Below are 19,485 nucleotides of genomic sequence, written 5' to 3' on the forward strand. Positions count from 1 at the left end.
CTATGGGGACTTTGAGTCGACAAGCGCAGAGCGCAGGGGCCTGCCCCCGAATTCTGCGCGCGACGCGGTTCATGCCGTGCCTCTCGTTCCCAAAGGGGAGTCTTAGCAGGCGAGCGCACAGCTCGAGGGCTTGCCCCCGAACTCGGCGCGCGGCACGTTTCCGACGCCCCATCTGCACAGGCAAGATCGGACGCCGGCGGGCTGATGAACGGCTTTAGCAACGTAAACGGTCCGTCGCGATAGCCGCCATTCGCAATGTCCACAACGATTCCGGTTTTAAGGAGAAAGTCCCTTCCGAGAATCACCGGAACACTGAGCCCGGGGAGATGAACGAAACGCGTGCGTCTCATTCGCTCTCCCCACCTGACAGTCAGCCTTGCGGCGCCCGCCGAATGGGCCACGCCTTTCGCAAGATTGAATGTCGTTCGGCAATCCCGCAAGCGCACTGAGTGCTTCTGCAAGTGGGATAACACCTTTTCGCCGAACAACGAAGCGCTTGCGCCCGTGTCCAGCAGCGCAGGAAATTCGCGGCCGACAATGGTCACCGGAATAAAGGGCGCGTGCGCCCCAGCAACACAACCTGCTCGGTACGCCGAGGGGACAAGCAAGGTTTCGGTCACTCGTGCCTTCACGAGCGACCCGCGCTCCCGTTTCCCGACCTCGCAGGAGGCCTGGGCGCGGTGCAGTCCCTTGCTATATGCCCTCGTTGTTGGCAGCGAAAACAGCGCACTCCGCCGCGGTACCTTTCCCGAGGCGGAGCGGCCTCAGCTCCCTGCCAGGGTCGACTCGCTGCATGACCAAAGGGCCTGTTGTCACGAGCGTCCGCATCTGCGATGCGTTGGGTCGAAGTGCGTCCCTGCGCATGCATTTCGGGCGGTGGTGCAGCACAGGCTGCCCGCCTCCCGTACGTGTAGGGATCTAGAGCGCGTGCGCTCAGCTCCCATGCACACCCGCTTGTAGCCGCAAAGGCAGCTTGGCCGGGTTGTTGCCGTTGGGGGAGGGGCACAGGCCCTCCCCACGCGCAGCGTGGCTCAAGGGCCTCGCTGGCGGGCGGCGGTGGGCGATAGGCTCGCGCGGCGAGAATGTCGCCTTGAATGCGCTTTGCCTCGGCGGCCAATTCTTCTAAATCTCGGAAGCGGCCGCCGCGCAGGTACGCTGAAAAGGTCGGATGTGCCTGCCTGATCACCCGTTCGACGCGTTCCTCGTTCGAAGCTTTGGGCTCGGCGACTAAGAACAGGTCTTGCATCGCGCGTACGTACTCCTGAAGCGACTCGTCAGGAGCTTGTGTACGTAGCTCAAGCTCTCGCCGCATCCTACTCTGGTAGTCAGCGGGTAGGAATTCGCGCAGGAATGCCACGCGGAACTCCTCGAGGGTTGTTGCACGGTATCCGGAAAGCCGGTACCACCTAGCCGCCGTGTCACTAAGTGCTACGGGAACGACGCGTTCCAGCACCTCCTGATCCTCCAAACGATTTGCCATCTGGTAGCGTACCAGGGAGTCACAATAATCCCTGGCACTGAGCAGGTCACCGTATCCGCTGTAAGTCGGGACTGCCAACCGTACAGCGGGGTGCGCGCATTTCGGTACAGCCGAAAGCGCCTTAACTGCCCCCGAGAGTGACTGAATCATTTCGGCGGCGTTTTGCAACAGCGTCTGTGCGCCTGCTCCAAAGGGAACCGTTGGCGCGTTAGCGGCGTGGCCGAGCAAGGGTGAACAGTCGTCCAGCTCGATTAGCGGCGCGGTTTCCACAGGGATACCGGCCGCGGCGCCGCCAGCCCCAGAGCAAAACGGGCTCCTAGCGGGGTGCGCCTGCTGTCGTTCACAGCCGCCACTTGAGGCAGCTATACGTGAATTCCTTAAGCCGCTTGCAGCCAGCGTCGACAAAACAGGTGCGCGCTCGAAGGTTGCGCCACTGGGCACAACCGAATGCACTCCAAAGGGAGACGAGTGAGCGAAATTCGTGGCTGCAGCATTGTAATCCCCACAGGGGGCCGTGGCAGACCACTGGTTTTGGCTGCTCATTTGAGGAGCAGCCAGCGGGCAAACGTCGGAGAGGGCTAAGGCCCCGTTTCCGTGCTGCGCTCCGTAAACTCCACAGGGAGCCGATCGAGAGCGCTGCGACATCGCACTGCCTTGCATTCCGAAGGGAATCGTGGCAGACGAATGTGCTGGTGTGCACTGTTCGGGGAGGGCTCTGGCCCCGTTCCCAAACAACGCTACTGCTCCAATGGGAGCTGGTACGTAGCGCCTCGTGTTGTCGTCCCCACAGGGGGCTGCGACAGGTGAGGGTGCGTAAGTTCGCTGCTCAAGGGGAGCACTGGCCCCGTTATCGAGCAACGCGGCGTCTGCTCGCGGTAACAAAGGGCAAAAGTCACCTAACAAATGACAAAGGTCACTAGGCCTAGCAGACATAACGCGGCGAGTACAATATGCAAAGGCGTACTGACTCGGCTAAGCACAGACAAAAGCTTAATGAGCCTTTGAATCCGCGTTGGGCGCCAGTGTGGGGTCTTAGGGTCTCACAGGAGTACCGACCACCGCGGGTTCGAGCTTAGCGAGCCACAGGGCCGCGTCAGCCGTCAGCCTCTAGCGCCGCTGCGCGCGAGCTCAGGCCACGAGGGGCTACCGAGCGACGCACGCAAGAACACAGTATTGCCCTAAATTGACGGAAACCGTTTATTGTCTCCAACGGCACCCAACACTGCATGAACGCCCAGTCCCGGGACGGCGGGGAACCAAAGGGGTCCCGCACCAAGGGCGAAAATACAGTTAGGGGTGCCTGTAGCACGTCGCTGCGAGAGCACAGGCTCAAGCTGGGACGCGCCGCTAGGAAAAGTCCCGGCGGCTATGCTACTCGCTCTCGCGATAACCGATGGGTCAACTCGGGAGAGCTCGGGCAATCTCCTTCGGCTTGGGCCTCCGATGAGTGCGGCTCGGCGTGGTACGACCTCGCGCGAGCACTAGGCACCCGTTCTTCGGCTTAGCGTCGGGATAGGAACAACACGAGGTACGCGCTCCCCGCACGGGCAAAGGCACCGTGCGTGAGCTCAGTCCTAGTCACAAAGGTGTCGGCGGACGAGAGGAAGCATGTACGTACCGGGTGCTGTCCCAAGGAGCAAGAGAGTCGCTACCGTCACGGCAGTAGCCACCCGGGGCCGCTCCGTGACGTCACTAGCTCCGCCCTCACCGCGAACCAGCGCAAGTGGAGCGCCACCGCCAAAACTGGTTCGGAGCAAGGACGACGTGGCAAAAAGGATTGCAGACATGGGTGAAATGCGCCCGCGCAATGGCGCGTCGAATTCCCCAAATCCCCACAACATATAGTCGCAGCAACTTTATGTTATTCCGCATGTGCAAGACAAATTTACCTTTACAATGATGTGCTATTATATTTTCTCTTAATTTATTTCTGTGCAATAAAGTTATGATTCGCGTGAAAATATGACGGTAAGATTTGGCACAGTACCTATCTGCGCTTTTTGTTAGGCATATGCAATGCTTAATGCGGTTGGCGCCGATTGTTTTTATAACACGCAATCGTTGTTTTTCAAAAAGAAAACATAGCTTTTCATTCATCTCTCTCTCTCTATTTCTCTCTTGGTGCGCTGAAGAGACCACTGAACATCTCCTTTCACAAAACCAGCACAATTCTTTAAATGAACTTCTCCGAACAGCCCTCGTTATAAAGCAGCACTTGCGGCTGCACATTGATTATGCGGAAAGTACTATCATATGCAGGTGCAGATGCGCACGAATGTATATGCAGGCCTTCTTAAAGCAAATTAAGGAAGGCTAATGTCAATGCAAGTATACCTATGGCACGATTAATACACCTGGGACCTTACTTGCAAAGCTTTAGGCTAAGTTCGTAAGGGCTACTTACCGTTGGCCAGCCGCCTTCGCTAATGATATGTCCGTCATCACGATTGGCTGGCGTCTCTCCTTACGAACAGTTATAGCCCAAGTAATTTTCATGAATTTGGGTCCCAATCGCTTTTTCTATGTATGGTGCTCTGTTCGTGTTTGGCTTGATTCGATAAGTGGGTTACGCAGTTGATTAACCTTCTTTTGTCTCGAGATTTTTTTTGTAAATTCCACAAATCTGCGTTATCTTGATCTGGTTCAGACACGTTCATTAAGGCTCCGCATCAAAGTACATTGCACTGCAGGAAGTCCAATCGCTGTGCTGTTGCTGTTAGGAGCGAGGTGATTTTGCGCATGCGCTGAGATATCGGAGGCGGCCCTATACGCATGCGCCCCGTAGTCTCGAGCCCGCATTGGGCGTAGTTCGAGTAAAGAGATCAAGGCTTGCTCTGAATCTATGTGAGCCATGAGCAAAGACAGCAGACGCGTATCGAGCATAATTCAGATATCACGAGGCGGATCAGACCTCTTGAGATATCACGAGGTGGACGCGTTTCTGCTGACTGTCGTCTTCAATAAGTGTTTTCGGTAGCTCGTTATTAACTGGTCGCCATTCTGAGATTGTCCATGTAATAGACAGAGGACGCGGCAAGCGCTTTTTACTAAAGGAAATGAGCATTTTGATTAAAGATAATGCTTATTGCGCTGAAAAATTGCGTTTAGAAACTTTTTTGGAAACAAGAAAAGCAGTGAAAAGCTCGCAGAACTAATAAGGCAGTAGAGTTAAAGTTCGCTCTGTCTGTGGAAGCAAAAGGCTGCTTGCCGCCGCTGGTAGTCGGCAATTTTTCACTTGCCGACTGCTATACATCAGTGCTACTCTGGTTGCTTTAAACCACAAGTGAAATGTTGTTTAGTGCGAGCAAAACAAGGAAAGGAAAAAAGAAACAAAGAGCAAGGAAAGGCACTGCCTCGTTCATTTTACGTACCAACATGTATGTGTGCGTACGTGTGCAAGCAATCTACACTCAGTCTACATTCTACGTACTGTCATGAAGTTAATTCTATGGAACTCCCTACGAAACAATGTACACTATGCAAGATATAATATATGGGCATTGTTTCAGCGCCAACAAGAGTATGCTTTCGGTTTTAGCCAAAGAATAAAGTTTAGCAGCATGCTTATGGCTAACAAAATTTTCAAAAATCGCCTGTGGCATGTAGCACTATTGTGTATATAAAGATACATAGCTCTCAGAGGCGGACATTATTTCCTCAAGAAATCAATATAAGTATTTATAGAGTTAACGAAGCTTTCCTAATTAATTTTAAGGTATGTGACTTTGTGGCATATATAGCAATTTACGAATCGTAATTGGTGAGTCATTCACAGAACGAATTCTGTGAATGACTCTTGTTTCCCGATATGTATTCCCGAAGTTTGCGACAAGATGCGTTGGTGTTTCAGCAACTTGTTTCAATGCATAAAAAGGCATTTGGTTCAAAAAGTGAGTAGAACAACAGTATTTTTACCGAAAGTTTCACAGTGCTTATGTCAAAAGTGGTGGTACTTTGAAAATTTGATCCAAGTGGACATGCCTTGTGAAATAACTGGCTTCAATTCCTGCATTGAAATATGCCCTCTAAAGAAATTAGTTTGAAAGTTCAATAGTACTATTTTGTCAATTAGTCAAATATGCATTGTGATTTTCAGTCCAAGTAATGTCTACCTCTTCATGTAGTTGAGCTCAATGAGTAGATTGTTGCTGCATGCCACAGCCGAATCTTAAAGGTTATGTTAACGTAAAAGAAGATAGTATATATATATATATATATATATATATATATATATATATATATATATCTATATGTACACGTCACGCATCTTCAGTGCTTTATACTAACATATCTGGCTTGGCTTTCTTCATCAGTTTTACAGTTTTTCTAGAAACATGTATTTTCAGCGCATCACATATGCCTACTTCGGATACTTAAGAGAAGTCTTTCTCCAAGAAATTGCAGATTACGGAGCATGTGTATGATAGCACTGCCGCGCCTTTTTATTTTGTTAGCTTGCTTCGCGCTGAATGTGTTTGGTAAGACATCTTAGGCGTCCTTTTGTCTGTGTGTGTGTGTGTGTGTGTGTGTGTGTGTGTGTGTGTGTGTGTGTGTGTGTGTGTGTGTGTGTGTGTGTGTGTGTGTGTGTGTGTGTGTGTGTGTGTGTGTGTGTGTGTGTGTGTGTGTGTGTGTGTGTGTGTGTGTGTGTGTGCGTGTGTGTGCGTGTGTGTGTGTGTGTGTGTGTGTGTGTGTGTGTGTGTGTGTGTGTGTGTGTGTGTTTCTCTAGCCCCACGCGGAATACACGCAAACATTTACCGTGTGACTTGCCAGCGACGCGCTCACATTAAGCAAGAAATTCACGAGCGTTTGCGTTCTAAGTTAACCGTAATTACCTGAAATACCTAAATTACTGAATAAATTACGTGAATAAAAGATCCGTGGGGCAGCGCGTTTAATGTAATGTTGGGAAATCATTCCGCTCAACTGCCGTGGATATATCATCGGTGACAAATGGAATGCAAGTAGTATAGTAAAACCTAGCAAGTATACTTCAGTTAATAGAGATCAGTTAACGTCATTTAAAAGAAATTATGGGATTTTACGATGTGATTATAAGGCGCGCCGTAGTTGGCGACTCCGGATTAATCTCGATCACCTGGGGTTCTTTAATGTGCACGTAAATCTAAGTACATGGGTGCGTTTGCATTTCGCCCCCATAGAAATGCGGCCACCGTGGCCAATCGAAGTCATTGAGTGTAATGACTAAGAGCAGTTGAATTTGCAGACGAAATTAGCAGTCCGGCATTGGTCATATATATATTATGTTTCAGTTTATGTTGTTGCATTATGCTTCGTTTCTCAGTAGATTTACATAACAACAGTCTACAACTGGATGTCTCATGTGCGCAAATGGCGGTGGTAACTAAGTCACGTGTGGTGCATGTATTACGTCAAATGTCGTTTAAGTGTCGCAGAGCTTGTGAGCGATGTAGCGTATAAACATTGCACGTAATTATAAGTTGATACCTATGCGAGGCATAAATATAATAATTACATGCGACTAATTTAGACGTTGTGTAGGATGAAAACGAACACAATTGTTCGCGTAGCGTTTCGTTATATTGCATTTATAACCGGCTTTAGAAAAGCCTTGCTTCACATAAATTGTGTTTGATATTAATGTTTTTAAGTATTATATTCATTAGTTTTTTTTTACAACGACGAAGCCAAACGTCTACGTAGAAATTGCGCACTGGGATCGTAGTGGCTACTGTCCTTTCTTCGCTGTCGTCGTCGTTGTTGTTTGTTTGCTTGTTTGTTTCTTTGTTTGTTTTCAATTTACCTTGTCTGCTTAGCCGTCCTCGCATATTTCATTCATCTTGTCCATGCCTTTCTTCACTTTACAAGTGTGTGGCCATGATAAAATCAATGCCTAAGTTAAACTCACGTGGACTAAAAAAGGCAATATTATAGCTGCCTTAGAAATTGCCATAAAGGAGCGCTACCGTGGTTCACAATCAGTACAGTGGCTCACATTAGACAATTTAATAAAAATAACGAACGATTTTTTTTCTGCATCCGGGAACTCAATGTGGTGTGACCATTATTAGTTTATTGTGAGTGGGTGGCTACCCGAAGGCGAAACTGAATGAAATTGGCTAAATGTTGCTCTGTTCTAACCACTGTTCTCACACAGCAACGCCCCCTATATTTTGGGGGTGTGCTCTGGCCACTAGTTATATTTGTTAGTGTGCCACTGTTGCCCAATTCTGCCACGGATTTATTTCGTCGGATGCTCTTTCTTTCTCTATTATTTAGTAACGTGTTCTCTTATGAAGGATAGAGATAACCGTTGCTGGTATTCAATTTTCACCAAGATCAAGCGCCGAGCTGGCCAAGCAATCAATCGTTGTGAACGGTCCACAATACTTTGGAAACCACGTAGCCCCTCCCCCTGCCGACCTTTTCCTTTTCTTTTTGCGATTGGTCAATGGGTTTCCAGAGATGCCCGTATTTACGAGCCTGATGGCCTTGAGGCTCGCGCTACGGGCGCCATGAGTGCAGTGTATCGAAGGATGGCGTCGCTCGCTTGTTCAGTTCCACAACCAATTCTCTGATGATCTCCGCTCGCCTTTTTCAGTTCAGATAACAAGGAACGTGTTATCGATACCGTGCAGGATAACAAGAGCCATATTTTACCTTTTTGAGTGTCTCGGGTGCAGTGTTTGTCGTAAGTCATGAGAGGGGTCACTTGGATGGGAACATTTCATGGCGTTCAATTAATTCTGAGCACGTTCCCGGTCGACATCTGGCGAAGGCGAAGCAAGTGTCGCTTCCACCTCGCAGCATCTCTGCCATAAAGTATACGTTTTAATCACTTGCCTTAATAAACGGCTAGGTCATAAATTATATGAAATGGTGTCCTTGAAACGCCCTAAATAAATTGTAGCAGCTCGTGGTCGATTAAGTGGCGTAATAGAATTTTGTTTTTTTATATATATATTAGGAAATTACGCTTCTCCAGTTTAAATTACGCCTTCCTTACCGTGAGAGGAGTCTTGGTAAGCCAAAATAGAGAGAAAGCAAGGAGAAGAAAGGCAGGGAGGTCAACCAGACAAGCGTTCGGTTTGCTACCCAGCATTGGTGAGGCAGGGAAAGGGGGATATCTAAAACGAAACACAGGTGGCCATGCTCTTAACTTTTTGCACCAGACCAGCTGGACTGCGTAATATATATAGAGTAGCTGCAAATTTCAGATAGAAAGTTTCGATAACGTGTGCGCCAAAACGGCCGGAGGGCTAGAAGGCACTTTGAAATCCGTGATGTCAGAGGACTTGGTATTAGTAGTGGGTTGCTTAAATAAATAAATACAGGGAAAATGAGGGAAGGAAACTGCTGCTGATCGCACTGTAGCACAGTCTGCTGGCACCTGAATGGTGGGTGGCAGTGGAGGGATGGAGGCAGAGGAGTAAAGGGTAGGGAGAGAGGATAGAGTAAAAAAATTAACTATTTATGTAGCACAAACATGGAAACTTATATTGATCAACAGGGGCTGAACGAGAGATGTCGTCGGAACCGTTGTTAAGACAAGAGGACTTGAGCTTATGACGGCGCTGACGAAGACAAGTTCCTTTGTCGAAACGCTGTTGCCAGTGGCATACCTCGTTTGACTTCTATTGATCCTTTGAAATGTGTGGTGTCATACTGATTTACGGCCGTTGAGGGATTTTGGGGCAAGATTTTTAAAAAAATTGTTTTTTGTTTTTATTTGCGTCCGGAAAATGTGTGGGGAGTGTGCGCATGCCCAATAATTTACTTTCATCAACGAAATGAATAAAAATGGTGGTTAAAAAGATAGCGCTACCAGTTAACATTGATTCGGTATTGCTCTTTAGTGTCCCTTTAGGCTTTTCTTAAACTTTTGAGACAGCATGTTGTCAAAAAGTGGCGAAGCCAACTCGTAGCGACTAATAAAGCGGGGGGAAACTTGCCCACGAATTAGGTTTATTGCGAATTGCTACAGGGGGGGGGGGGGGGGAGTATACGTACAAAAAAGCTAAATTATGGCTTTAAAAGACGGGTCTACTTCGACAGCATGATTGAAATAGGGTGTGTTGTGCCAGTGCCTGTTTGCCTAGATAGCGGTACCTGTAACTGTCGCGTTTGTACATCAAGTCACGTGGCTCTTGCTTTGGAGCACCTAGTCTTGATTTGAACTTTCCACCGGTGCTTAGTTGATTGGCAATCCTCTTGAAGAATACATCGCTGCTGTATGGGCACGATCTTTTAATGAGTGTCAATAGGAATGTTTAGTCACTTTTTTTTTTCCTTTCAACTTTCACGTTCGTACCTGTATACCGCATGTGCAAATGTTAGCGTCACTTAGGCTAACTGTTTCATGTACATGATCTTAGTGATTTTTTTTACTTCTTCGTGCAGGTTACGTCGTCGGCAGCGGCTGTTCGAGCATGTGACCGCATGATTTTGCAGCGGCGACGCAGTTATCAAGACGCTTTGGCGCTCTTGCAAGCCTCGGGTTGTTACATCGCATCGGCTCGGAACAGCTGTGCGGTTCTACACATCAATGTCATCGCTGGTTTACCCGACTCTGGGACGTATTGCCAAGGTAGGTCTTCTTCGCTCTCGTGGCACAACACTGTAATTCAGGCTACGGCTGCCACATGCACTTTTGCTGCTATTACGTGTTTTTGTCTCAAGTATGAGGGATGGCTGCTGTAAAGTGAGCATTACATTAGTGATCATGAACCCCCTGCCGTATGCGTTTATGTCGTAAACTTAATGCCGAGACAAGCACTTTTTCATCGTTTGCGAACGCGTGTTAAAGGCATGCGATAATTCAGTGCCCGTTGCCACGGCGCACAGTGAACACGTTTTGAAAAGTTTTAATTGTGCCCAAGAAGAGGAGAGAGTGCTTTTTTAGTAATAGTCAGTTTTAGTAACAAGTTTTTATGTCTTATATATTCCTTAAAGTCGTGGTATACATAGCTGGCAGGTGACACTGCAGTTCAAGCGCTAACATGGCGTAACACTTGAATTTATTTCAATGAGGAGTTGGCCGAAGCCCCCATGGTCAGAGGTTTTCTTGAGAGCCTAAATCTTTGTGTTCTCATAATGGAAAAGTTGACGGTTTCAAATGTTAGTGTTAGTTTGTTTAATATGTTAATAATAGCAATTACTTTTCCACTTAATATTTTGCCGAAATGAAATCTGGACAATGAAGACCGGTCTTTGAAAACCTCTATATTGTAAACGAAAACAGGGAAACAAAAACAATTAGTGCTTCAAAGGTGCCCAGCCCATTCATCACTGCACATGCTGAACAATTATTGCTACGGAACACTTACCGTACATTGCCTTAAAACCTTCACCCTGTAAAGTTTTCGTCTGAGAGAGGTTCAAGGCCCTTATATATTCACAAACTCCACTTGATGTTCGTGCAATCGCTAAACAGCCCAGAAAGTATCAGCATTCTCATGGTGTTCTTTTTTCAAACTCAAGTTTCTGTAATAGCTACCTTTTGGCCATTTAAAACAAAGCTTTTCTGCCATTGCTGTACCTTTATTTCATTTGGATCTGAAAAAAACTAGCGAATACTAGAACTGACATACACACTCACCCCCTCCCACACATATGCACTCACACAGTGCTTGCTGGGCTGGTATAATAGGAGGATTGCTTTTGTCCGATGCTATGCGATGCAATATATGCTATGCGATGCAAGCGTCTAATTAAACATCTAACAGCTTTCCTGGGCCTCTCTTAATAAAGGTTAGCTTATTATACAATTGACATTTCATATGTGCAGGATTCCATTGCTAGCTATCATGAAAAAATATTCGATATGTGTCCTTGCTGGAACCCATGCATTTTTTCCCCTTGATCAAGCATTCAGTAACGTTTATACTAGCCCACTATGATCGCATTTCGCTGTGGCGGAAAACTACTGCTACATGCTGTTAGGGCTCTGAAGTAAAGTTATCAACTGTAATCTCTTATAGTAGCAGCAATGATGCTAGCAGAAACGGTTATCCGACAACAAATTTGCTTGCAAAAGTTCCAGATGAGAACACTTAAATGGATGTGATATTTCTCAACTTGAAATACGTAGGTATTTAACAAAGTTCACCAGTAGAAACAACGATGAAACCAAAAAAGGTAACTTCTATCACGAGCACCTCTTAATATTTATGGTCCATGGTTGCCCAAAAAATTTAACATAAAGAATTTTTGTCGGGATCTTTTCTGTTCAACTACATTGATGATATCATAGCGGTCGCACTAGATGTATAATTTACACCTTCGCAGAAGAGCCAGCAATATTTCACAATGATTGCATGTGCTAGTAAGCATTGAAAGACAAATCTGTATTTCAATATTGTGCTCAATTAAGCCAGTCATTCTGCTATGGTTGTCAAGACATGAAAATATATGACATGTCACCACCAGCAACAGCAGCACAGCCAGAAGAAGCAGCAGAAATAAATCCACGCTGGGCAAAATTCTCTTCCAGTGCTCCTTAAGTACACTTGGGGCCAAATTCACTGAGCATTTTGTTCGTTAAGTGCTCTTTGCCATCGACAGGCACCCTGCGCTAATAATATAAGCAGCACAAGGATTGGCTACACTATCTATCCTCTTATGAACAGATTTAGCATTAGAGCTTTTTTTAAATAGGAGGCCTGGTCTGCATTGACAATGCTTACAATTCAAACTTCATAATCTCATTGGTTCGTCTAATTCTCTGCCCAACCCGGCTGTACTTCCGTTCCCATTTTGTCTATTTTAGTGCTCTGTTTCCATCCTATTACACTTTTCTAATCTATATACCACTATCATATTGCATATTTGTACTAATGATGTTACACCTGTTATTCATTTTCATCACTCGTAAACTCAATTTCTCAGGCTTTCACGTAAGCACCTGCAAAGTAATTTGTCATCTGTATAGTTTTGTTTCTTGGATAGTGGTAATATGCTGTTTGTGACTTCAGAGTACTTGCCAAGTTCCTCCAATCTGTTATTCTCCTTGCAGATTTCTTTTTGTACACCATGATTAACTTGCCTAGGTAAATATAACGCTTCCAGAGATTGAGTGCCATTGTACGTTTGCTGCCCGTTTCATCTTAATGTAAAATGCAAACCTTCGAGCATGACATAGGATATTGCTGGTCCAAGTACTTGGCAATTCATAGTTTATGAACTAAATAGTCTACTCAGCTGGACGATGTCTTATTTGTTTGCAGATTGCCAAAATATCCTCTTGAGCCATGCACCATATCTTTATTAATCTAGCCCTTCAATAAACACTGACACTTCTGACATATTCGACATTGAAGAATAACGTACAGTGGAGGTATTGAAGACATCTTTGAAAGCATTTGATTTTTTTTTTTGCTCATTTTTTGAAAAAACGTTGTATTTTTGCTGTTCATTCAGCTGTGTTCTGACATGCTCCTGTGATCAGTACAAAAAGGAACATCGGAATTTGTGTCCATTAATACACGACAACTAAACAACTGCGCCTCAACAAATCTGCTCCACGTGACTGAATATTTCATTTAAGAGTTCCTTGGAACTACTTTTTTTGTAAGGTTCCAATGCATACATAATGGGCAAGCATTGCTTCAGAGCAAGCTTGGTGCTCCCTCTTGTACACACTATTGCACTTACATCTCCTTCCTCCATGCGTTGTTTGCACAGTCCCTGCATGACAGCTGTATTCTGCACAGAACCGGATGTATTTTCACAACCTGCAAAGGACGAACATTGGGCTTATATATTATTTCCGTATTTTTCGACTGTTTTAATAACAAATGTGCTCTATATTTAACACTTCCTGAAAACGGGCCTGTACTCGTCGTTGTTGGAGCTGTAGTGTTTTATTGCCCATGTTTGAGATAATTTTAGTAAACTCTTGCATAAATAGACAGCAAGCTAATAGACTTATAGTCTTAATAATTTGGTGACAATCTTATTGTTTGTTATTGTTATGGTAACGCTCTCCCTTTTTCCGTCTTACAAATGTTGAACGAGAGGAATCGTCTATGTACAAATTGTTGAAACATCTTTTTTCTGCAATGTCTGCGTTGTTCTCACAGATATGCTGTATCATTCATTCTCAACTGCAGCTTTTCTTTTGAGTAATGCTTGTAAGGCTTTTCGTGCTTCACCTTTTGTATTCTGTGGCCTCCATTTCTTGATCATAATTGTTTACAGAAGCTGTTTTTTAGCTATCGTCGCCAAGAACATATTTTAGTCAGAATGGTGATGAGCGTACTATCTGTTGTCAAATACTTATAGTTTATGCCAATTTCCAGTTTATGCTCTATGCTTTTTTTCTGTGCTGCATTTTTCCTGATCATTTTCCAAGTTATACTTTTGGATGTCAATGATCTTACACATATCAATCAATTTCAACAATCCTGCCACTTCTTCCCCACCTCTTTCAATCCCAGGTTTTGTTGTTTTGGCATTTCTTGCGAGGTGTGTCACTGCTTCGGATGCCTTTGCCACCTTTTTCTTTCGTTACCTTAGCCACAGCTCAACTGCAGCCAATAGATATTTTGACTAGGTTCGTATTCATTATATTCTTGAGTAATTGTCTGAATTCACACTCTTTTCATTTGATTGCAGTTATATTTTCTACTGCTTGGCAAGTTTTTCTGCTGCCAATTCTATATCAAAGATAACCTTGAAGCTCACTCACATGGCCGGTACAACTAATCTCTGTGCCTTGCATTGTGCTGGAATCAGCAGACCCCTTTTTTTTTTTTCATTCCTCGTTTCAGTTTCTTTTTTCCAGCATTCCTTCTCCACTTTTCGTTCCTGCTTATGGGCAAGAAAATATGCAAGCATCTAAAGTTACTTCTTTTAGCAAATTGACCTCAGTAGTTCCCATCTGCTCTGCCTAAACACTCAGCAACACAAATTACTATTGTCATATTGTCCATCTGTCTTTTATTGCCTTTCGCGTCAAAGTACCGTACTATATTATACTGGGTACTTCTGCGAAGACTTGAACCAATATTTAAAACTCATCTGTGGCAGATAGCCTATAATTCCAATCCTTCAGTTGGATTGCTCAGACAGGTGGCCATTCTATGCAGGAAAAATCGAAATGCATAATTGACTATTTAACAAACATTCACTAATTAAATTTAAACTAATTACCGTACGGCATATATTGCAATTCATAAATTTGTAGCCAGGGTGTTCGTAAGGCAGATTCACTTGGAACGAATTGTCAGGATGACATAAGTTTCTAGATATTAGTTCCCGGACTTTGCGAAGAAATACGTCGGCGGTCCAGTTACTTTCGTGCTTCAATGCATTAAACAATGTTTTGTTAGAATAGTAAGCGGAACGACAGTGCACTTTTACCGGAAGTTTGATGACGCATATCTCGAAAATGGTATCATCCACAGAATTAGATTCAAGTGGATATGCCTTGCAGTCTCACCAGCTGCAATTTGTGAATTCCACTGTGTGCTATAAGGTGATTTATTAAAAACTTAAATAGTTATTTATCGAATTAGTCGATTACGCATTTAGATTTATCGTGCATGTCCACCTCTTCGTGTGGACCAGCTCAAGGACTAGAATTGTACTACTTGCCACTGGTGATTTTTAATAATTACTTAAGTCTTTGCAGAACCACCCGGTGTAGTATACATTCAACTTCGATCGCTTACTTGCAATACTCCCGGTTTGTATCATCGTGGACAAATGTAGCGCGAAGAAATGACAGTAGAACACTCAGGGAACAACCTCACACTGCAAATTATGCGGTCTCCAAAGATGGTATATAGCCTCACACTAAGTATACAACCTAAAATCATGCTGACATACACGGATTCACGCAGGCGGAAATGGAAGACGCACTCTAGTTAGCCCTAACTTGGAAGTTCTTCAGTACTCCACGGTTGTACGACTAAGCTACACCAGAATGGCTGCTACTGAAATATGTTTTCATCAAAGCCTCTTTAACAAACGGGACCATTAGTCAACGCCGTTGCTCACACATATATTGCTTCCATATGTTCCTGATTTCGATGGCGTCTCGATTCATGCCTGATAGTCTCCGTCATGAAATTGTCGGCTGGCTTCCGTTGATATAATTTCAACCTTGAACGTAGCCAGCTAAAATTTCCAAACAAGGTTTCTGGGGCAGAGATTCTTGGCATTGCATGATTCGATGTGACTGTTACATCCGCTTTGGTCGTCCTCTTTGCAGCTACTACAACGCTTCGGTATTTTCCGAAACGCGGAAGAGCAAAACCCATATAGCAAATTGAACTCTGACACTAAATGGTGTATATTCTCTCTTATATTATGTATATGAACACCGCAGTAAATATAGAACATATATGTTTTATGTTCCACAGCCTAGCTTACGACTATCTTAAGAGCGTTGCCAAGCGTGCGCTTTGCCTTCTCTTCAATGCCACAGGAAGTGGTCCACGAGTATAGTTTCAAGTGGCGCATCCAATTGCCTCGTCACAAGTGCGCTTGTGTATAACATGCCACTGTAGGGGCGCTAACGGCTGCAGCAGAGTGCCTGGCCAAAGAGGAAGAATGACAAGAGCGCATGCCTAGAACGTTCCCGGCACAGAGGCTGAGCTGACGCATATACATTGGCCATTCTTACCTCATAGGGACCTTTAATTAAATGCGACCACTGTCGCCTCTCTTTCCACCACCACACTATCGTCACTCCACCACTTAAAGGGAACTGCCATGGTGAAGTCAAGTAAACCATGCCTCCAAGAAACAATGCCGCGATAAACTATGCACACAAAAATTTTGCACCCTTAAGGGTGTAAACAGTTTGTTACCGTACTACTACTCCTACGGTTCCATGAAAATGCCCAACATGAGGGTGCTTGACCAGCAATTATGAACGGGTGTGCATAGTTTAGGACGTTAGGGTGTTCCGTGCACACCCCAAACATAAGGTGTTGCATGCTACGCCAAGCGCGTTTGAGCCTCGGTTTCCTCTAGGGCAGTTGGTGCACGTATTCGCATTTTAGACACGTGTATACAGCAGAGCCGACATACAGCATATATAAATATATTCCATATCAAGAAAGCACTCATGTGAAAATTGCTGTGTTGTATACATGTATACATGCATGCATCTGCTTTTCAGTTACTAAGATTTGTCATGGGCAGCTCTGCATTATATATATAAATATGTATATACATGCGCCCCTGCTGTATATATGTTGTATATATGCGCGGAAACTGCCGAAGAGGATAGTGAGGTTAAACGCCCTTGCAACTTGCAAAGTTCTGCCCAAGAAGGAACTGAGATCAAAATGTGGCGTGCATATGTATGCATGACCATATGCATGTATATATGCATGCAGTCTCTAGCAGCGTTTTATACGTCGCCCTTAACCAAACTTAGCGACCATTTGACTCACTACAGAACACCATCTGGATTTTTTCATGTTCTACCAACCGCAGACCTATAAAACTCAGCATGACAACATAAATACCAAACGAGGATGCATGTCTTCTTAGCAGTTGTTCAAACGCTTGATCAAAGTATGCCATAGGACTTCACTGCTGGAAGCATTACACAGTGATGCAGCTCTTGTTTGTCTGAAAAAAAAAAAAAGACGCTGTGAAGCGCAAGCGGTAAACATTTATTAAAAAGGTAAAGATGGGGATTCCTTTCTCTTGATTCCTGTCATGAAACTTCGAAAAAATATTCACATTTGACTATTACTGTTTCTAGCTTAATATGAACTAAACCCCTGAATAGGGCGAATTGGCGGAAGAGGGCTCTAAAGAGTATATCTATTACACACATAAACTTGTCGAATTGACGATATATAGATTTATATTTGCAGAGATGAATAGCAAAGACCAAAAGCATGCAAGTATCACTGTTCGATACAAGAGTGCAGAAGCCGATTCAGTGCCACCACAATACAATTTTTGTTCAATGTGCCTGGAACCTTGTTCCAAAATTTGGTTACCAGCGTACGTGGTCCGTTAACATCAATCCCGAGGTAGTAATACTCTGATTGTTGAAGTATCGTAGCACTTTCAAGCATAATAAATATTCAAATAGAAGTAGGCAACTGTCACCGCGATCAGTTCTTATGTAGCGTATTGAAAGAAAAACAACTTCTGCTGGTCCACAACAAGCTCCAACACTTTTGCCTCATTGAGGTCCTCCCCAGTGTAGCTGATACCAGGTGTGTATGTAATCTCCTCACATTGCAATGTAAACAGTGCTAGAACAAAAGGAAACAATGTTCTGTTATGCAGTTTCAAAAATGTTCATGCACCCAGCATACTAAAGTTCTATCTGTTTAGTTTCATCGCAGATATACCTAGCAGCTAAAGGAGGAGAAAGGAAATCATCCTCCTTTACTCTGTGAAAGTAAATGCACACCGAAGCTGGTGCTGACGTTAGGCAAGTACCACCACCCCAGATGACGTTAGACGACGTGACACAAGCACCATCACCACAATCGACATACGTTACGCGCGCACGTACGTGTGCGGAAGTGCAGCATACTTCCTCATTCTTCTAGGCCATCCGCCATGCGCAAATGCCTTATTGAACTAAATTATTGTTTAAAGGTAAGCTGCGTCAGAAAAATGCGTAAAGTACGACTTACACACAACCTGCAAACATGATAGCTACGGAATGTTATTAGAATATACGACAAAACATAAATCTGTTGCGCGGAAACTGAAAGACAAAATCATTTTCCATTTGCCATTTGAGGTCTGTCTGGGTGGCCGATAGGTGGATAGGCGGCACCGTTAGCACTGCATACATCCTCATTCTTGTACGCCCTCCGCCAAATATAAGTGCGTTATCGAAGTAATTGAATGTCTCAAAGTAAAATGTGTCAGCAAATTCGTAAAGTACAACTTGAACACAACCTGCAGACATGATAGCATCAAATTTTAATTGGAAAATACGAGCATACACAATTTTGTTACGGGGAAACTCGAACACAAAGCCTTTGAGCTGCCATTTGTTTTAGGGCCCTCCTCCTGGCGCAAGTGCTTTATTGAACTAATTGAATTTCCCAAAGCGAAATGTGTCAGAAAATTCGTAAAGTACAATTTAACGTACAACCTGCAGGCATAATAGCATCGAGTTTTAATTCGAATATACGAGAAAACTTCATTCTGTTACGTGGAAACTCAAACCCCTTTTCCAGCTGCCGTTTTTTGGGTCAGCCCGCCGCGAGAAGTTTCTACCAACTAGAGGTTAACAGCTTCGCTGTAAAACTTTCAAGCCACACTTGACGACTATGATTGTGCGATAGCATTTTAGCATTACGGTTTATTTTGTAACTCTTGGAGTGTGCGAGTTGTGACTTGGTCTACGATGTCTATGGTAATGCTGGTGGCCTAAAGATGATTCACTGCACGTATAGTAGCGCACAGTGTACGCTACTATATATCTATGATATGATACAGATATGATACAGATCTTCTAGATTTCAAATTCTGTGTGCCTCTTCTCACTAAGAGGATTACATGCTACGACCTACAGCTAGTGTGGTGCTGATTTCATATTTTCCTTTTTCTGGGCTGGCTGTCCTTTTGTTATCAATTGCAAAGTAATGGTAGTGAGCAAAAATGCACAAAAATAAAATTTAGGCGGGCTCCTTTGCGATTTCACACATTCAAAAACACTTAACATGATAGTGCACATAAAACTTATAAAGACAAGTTTTGCATTGCCGCTTTGACAAGCCCAGTTGTCAAAAGTAGGAAGAAAAGGCAAGCTTCATTTCAGTACACCTATAACTTCTGTAACCGAAAGTTTTTTTTCGGCATAGTAATTCAACTTGCATTGTCTTCCACAAACATACCTGATGATACTTTCATCTCCTTCAAGGTTGTCGATAAAATGTGCAGAGCTGCAGCAGCTGACAAATCTGAAAACAATTGGAACGTGTGTTATTAATCTTTTTGCTGCAGAAACAGCCATACACCTTAGAACCCATCCACGACATTAACACTAAGATTTTCATACCTTTAAATGTGCCTTTATTTCATCACTA

The 19,485-nt window shown here is 44.4% G+C and overlaps 2 long non-coding RNA genes across 2 annotated transcripts in view; one reads left to right on the plus strand and one right to left on the minus strand.

Moving 5' to 3' along the window:
- The window catches only part of LOC140218483 (uncharacterized), a 138,416-nt gene that overhangs the window by 37,411 nt on the left and 81,520 nt on the right, over window positions 1–19,485 (plus strand). The window contains exon 3 of the long non-coding RNA XR_011894756.1: window positions 9,860–10,046. This is a non-coding gene — a long non-coding RNA (uncharacterized lncRNA). The remainder of the gene's footprint in view (window positions 1–9,859; window positions 10,047–19,485) is intronic.
- LOC129385013 (uncharacterized) overlaps window positions 1–19,485 on the minus strand; it is a 136,011-nt gene that overhangs the window by 14,101 nt on the left and 102,425 nt on the right. Inside the window, exons 3-5 of the long non-coding RNA XR_008612543.2 lie at window positions 19,294–19,359; window positions 16,942–17,047; window positions 13,112–13,191 (exon numbers count right to left, since the gene is read on the minus strand). This is a non-coding gene — a long non-coding RNA (uncharacterized lncRNA). The remainder of the gene's footprint in view (window positions 1–13,111; window positions 13,192–16,941; window positions 17,048–19,293; window positions 19,360–19,485) is intronic.

Source organism: Dermacentor andersoni, chromosome 5 (genome assembly GCF_023375885.2).
Source record: "Dermacentor andersoni chromosome 5, qqDerAnde1_hic_scaffold, whole genome shotgun sequence".
In the NCBI taxonomy this organism is placed as follows: domain Eukaryota; kingdom Metazoa; phylum Arthropoda; class Arachnida; order Ixodida; family Ixodidae; genus Dermacentor; species Dermacentor andersoni.